Genomic DNA, 5,349 nt, shown 5'->3' with positions numbered 1-5,349 from the left:
ACATAAGCAATTGTTAATCCAGTTCGGTGCAAACTCACCTACGTCTGGGGGCTACCAAGCCAGGAAGGAAATCAACTAAACAAAATTAGTCCAAAGACTCTTAGTAAATAACTTCAAGTTACAGTCTTTTCACCTAATCTCTACCCGCGTGACTTCTATCTAAGAACTCTTAGATATGAGACCCTACTCACTCCCCCTCAATCACAGTAGTGATACTAGAAAAAATATAAAAGAAGGAAGACACACTTCAAGGACACATACTTGATCTTGCTTAAAAGCTTCAACCAAGTAAACAAATGCACTCGTACTTCAAAGCTTAGAGTGGACAAATTACAACACAAAACCAGTCCAATTCATACAACAACAAGATGAAAGAATGACTCAAATTCACAAGTTCACACAAGACTAAAATCCTAAAATTCTCTCACTTCATTGTTCGTATCTTGTGTGTTTAAAACAGGTTTTACATGGCCTTTAAATAGAAGCTTTTTGAATGGGCCTGAGCAACATGAAACCCTAATTCTATTTTAATTGTGTATCTCCTAAGAAACAGCAACTAATCATTTCTTTTTGTAAAAAAAACATTATGGTTTAAAATAGAATTACTCCTTGAATAGTGCATGCAATCTCTACATAAGCACACAAAGATTTGCATGAAAAGCGCAACAACAAAACACATAACATTCAGACTGAATGTTCTGTATGCACACGTCTTAACATCGGGTCTGACATCCTGACTAAATCCTGCACAACCATATTTAAACAACCTGCAAGAAGCTAATATCACATGTGAAGACAACACGCGTGACATCTTGTGATAACACTAAGTTTTACTAAAATTGATGCCAACACATACAACCAACAAACTCCCCCTTTGACAAATTTTGGCTAAAACATACATTCGATCAATCAAAGTACCAGTTCAGTAGCAGAAGTAAAGATACACACATGCGATTGTGCTTAGAACATACCACCCCCCCCCCCCCCCCCTTCAACAACAACATGTGCCAAACAACTACACACCAGACAATTCTCCCTCTTTGTATCAGACAACTTTCTCCACTTTTTTAGCCAAAAGAGACCGAAGAGACAAAATAAATGTCCATTTAGTCACATAAAAGAAATGTCCAAGTACATAAAAGAAATGTCCAAGTACATAAAGGTTTACAAAACCAAGTACATAATCAGCTATAAGCAAGCTGAGATACAAACCAACAAAACAGCAAAACAGAATTTCCAAAATCAAGAAAATCCATCACATGAATGAAAACCATCACATCAATAGGGACCAAAGTCAAAGGATCTAATTAGTAGAGCTTGAGCTTGCAACCTCATCAGCACCAGAAACAGAATTGCCACTTGTCTCATCATTGTTTGCAGACCTCTCACTATAGGTGTGGGCTTCAGCTTCATTAGCATGTTCAATATTTTCACCTTCAGCTTGCTCCAAGCTTGCAATCAAGGCTTCCAACGATTGTTTCCTAGTTGTCGCTACCCGTATCCCTTCACCCAACTCTTTACAAGTCTCTGTAAGCTTAGTAGTTGTTCCATCTTTTGAGGCTGGCTTTTTCATGGAAGATGTCATGACAATATCTTCGACATGACTGCCTTCAAATAGTTTATAGTGCAAAAACAGAGTAGGTTTTCTTCTACTTGGTAAGTCATTAGAATGTAGAATACCAGGGTGTTGATTCAAGATAATCCCCCAAATCATAGAGGGAAAGGCAATAGGCAGCTTAACTGCATTAGTAGATGCATGCTTGATGATTTGTTCAAACATAAATCTACCATAGTCAAAATTTACTTTGGTTCCAACAGCAAAAATAAACCTTCCAAGGGTATTAGCAATGGTGGAAATATGGTTGGTAGGCACCCAATTTGCAGCTCCTATTTTATGCAATATAGCATACTTAACAGTCAACTTCCTAGCAGGAAGATACTTTTTAATAGGCCAGCCTTTCACCTGCCTAACTGTAATCTCTCTACAAGCCTCATTGTTTGTAGCTTCCAATTCACCTGCACGCTCAATTCTTCTTTCTATAAAGTTGTTAATAATAATGGGAGAAAATGTGATACACTTACCCCTCACAAACACCTTGCAAAATTCCTTGTTGTTCTTATCAGCAATATCCTCAGGAATGTTGACAATGAATTCCTTAACTAATCCCTCATAGTATTTAGAGAACCCAGCCACAATCTTCAACAACCCAACATCCTTTATCAGGTCCATGACCTCCTTGACTTCAGCAGCATCCTTTCCCAACTTCCTTTCCACATCCATCCTTTTTTGAATCACAAATTTCCACTTGGCAACTCCATCCTCAAGATGGAAAGAGATGTTATCCAAATGCACAGCAGTAACTTTAACAGGAGACTTCCTCACAGTGGTTTTCTTCATAGGAGAGATGTCAAGGACATCTTCCTCAACATCCTCTTTAGACTCAGAATCTTCTCTAACCTTCCTCTTCTTCACTTCAACATTGCTCCAAGATTTGGAGGGACCAATACCAACTGACTTCTAAGCTTTTCTATCTGGCATGAGTTCAGCCACAAATCTTCCTTTTCAAGTCTTCATGCGTTTAGCCACACTTGGCTTTAACTGATGAAGTAAACTATCCTCTTGATCATTAGACATATCATCATCTAGGTCAATCACATAGTTTGCATCATTATGCTTCTCGGAGTGGGAAGCATTGGCAGTCTTAGATGCCACAAATTTTCCTTTATCAGACATAGTTTGCCCTAGAGAGCACAACCCATCTGTAGCCATGTCCTTCTCAGAGCTGGAGGAATTGTCATCCTTCTCACTATGTTGTCCAACCTCAAGAGAGGGGTCCATTTTAGACAGAGGAATAGAGACTCCCTTCATAGAATGTCCTTCATTAAGGATTCTTGTGAATAGGTTTCTTATAACACGATCAGTGTGGTATATATCTTCCTTAGAATCAGTGGCAGGAGTTAAGCCAGAAGGGATACTAGAGATGTTACCTTGATTGGGGCATGCAGAAGCTGAGGCATCCATGGGATGGTTCAAATCAAGGGCCTCGCAGGGAATAACTGATAGAGGAACCACATCCAGAATCTCATCATCGGGAAAATCCATGGAAGAAGCGCTAACCTTTTGTGTAGACTTAGTAGTTTTTGAAGTAGAAGTATTTTGATGTTGTGACATTTCGGAGTTTTTATGGAAAAAATGCAGTTGCCCTTACAGAGGTGTGCGAGAAAGGAGCACGAAGATGGAAGAGTTGGAGTAAATAAGGAGGTTGTGCGGGTAGCCTATGAAGACGTAATAGATGGTGTTTCCAAAACTAGGTGATGATTTACCATAATGGGGGCGCTTTATTTTAGCCACATAGACACTAATTTTCTTACTTTTCCCATTCCATATTAATTGCTACAAGTCTTCATAAATGCAAAGCCCTAATTTTCCTCTCAGGACTTCAAACTGATTTGCATCCAAGGCCTTTGTAAAAATATCAGCTAACTGCATCTTAGTAGCAACATGCTTTAAGGCTACAATCTTATCCTCCACGGGTTCTCTAATAAAATGGTGACGAATATCAATATGTTTTATCCTGTTGTGCTGAATAGGATTCTTTGAGATGTTTATAGCACTCAGGTTGTCATAGTACAATGTCATGACATCTTGCGTGATATTATATTCAGTCAGCATTTGTTTCATCCACACCAGTTGAGAACAACTACTTCCAGCTGCTGTGCATTCAACTTCAGCAGTAGACAAAGAAACACAATTTTGCTTCTTACTAAGCCATGATATTAAATTGTTCCCCAAGAAGAAGCATCCTCCTGATGTGTTTTTCTTATCATCAGCACTTCCAACCCAATCAGCATCACAATATCCAGACAACCCAGATTCAGATCCATGAGTGTATAGCATCCCATAGTCACAAGTGCCATTAACATATTTTAGGATCCTTTTCACTTGGTTGATATGGCTCATCTTTGGTTTGTCTTGATATCTAGCACAAACACCTACAACAAAGGCAATGTTAGGTCTGCTTGCTGTAAGATATATCAGACTTCCTATCATGCTTATGTAGAGACTTTGATCCACACTGACACCATTTTCATCTTTAGACACTTTCAGATGAGTTGGAGCAGGTGTCCTCTTGTGGCTTGCATCCTCCATGCCAAACTTCTTTACAATATTCTTGGCATATTTACTTTGAGATATAAAGATAGAATCTTCCATCTGCTTGACTTGCTGGCCAAGAAAATAGGTTAGTTCCCCAACAAGGCTCATTTCAAATTCAGACTGCATTTTCTCAACAAAATGTTCCACCATTTTACTTGACATCCCACCAAACACAATATCATCCACATAGATCTGAGCAACCATGAGCTTTCCTCCTTCATCTTTGACAAATAAAGTCTTATCAATGCCTCCCTTTCTGTATCCATTGTCAATGAGAAACACTGTGAGTCTCTCATACCTAGCTCTAGGAGCTTGTTTCAACCCATAAAGAGCTTTCCTCAACTTATACACATGCTTTGGAAGATTTGGTTATGTGAATCCGTTTGGTTGTTCAACATATACTTCCTCATTCAAGTAGCCATTTAAGAAGGCACTTTTCACATCCATTTGGAATAGTTTAAACTTCAGAATACATGCCACTCCTAGAAATAATCTAATGGACTCCAAGCGAGCTACAGGAGCAACTGTTTCATCAAAGTCAACTCCTTCAACTTGAGTGTATCCTTGTGCTACCAATCTTGCTTTATTTCTAGTAACCACACATTTTTCATCAGATTTATTGTTGTAAACCCACTTTGTTCCAATAACATTTATTCCTTCAGGTGTTGGAACCAGTTCCCATACTTCATTTCTCTTGAATTAGCCTAACTCTTCCCGCATGGAATTGATCCAAAATTCATTAGTTAAGGCCTCTTTAACATTCTTAGACTCAATCTTGGACACAAAATAGGCGGGTGAGATCACTTCCCTTAATCTAGTGGTGACCCCTTTATTTGGGTCTCCTATAATGAGAGCTTTAGGATGATCCTTCTGAATTCTGATAGAGGGTCCGTTATTAACTTTATCAACTTCAAGTTCAGCTTGAGTGGACTCACTCTCATTACTGTTGTCTAGGAGATCAGCTGGGGAATCATTTCGGGATGTCTCATCATCGTCTGTGACATCAGTCTGCTGATCATCAACCACAACATTGATAGATTCCATCATTACTTTTGTTCTGGAATTAAAGACTCTAAAAGCTCTGTTGTTTGTTGAGTAGCCCAGAAATATTCCTTCATCACTCTTGGGATCCATCTTCCTTCTTTGTTCACGATCAGCCAGGATATAGCATTTACTACGAAACACATGGAAGA

Source organism: Lathyrus oleraceus, chromosome 6 (assembly GCF_024323335.1).
Source record: "Lathyrus oleraceus cultivar Zhongwan6 chromosome 6, CAAS_Psat_ZW6_1.0, whole genome shotgun sequence".
Taxonomy (NCBI): domain Eukaryota; kingdom Viridiplantae; phylum Streptophyta; class Magnoliopsida; order Fabales; family Fabaceae; genus Lathyrus; species Lathyrus oleraceus.
The sequence above is the reverse complement of the archived record's forward strand: the minus strand, read 5'-3'. Positions refer to the sequence as shown.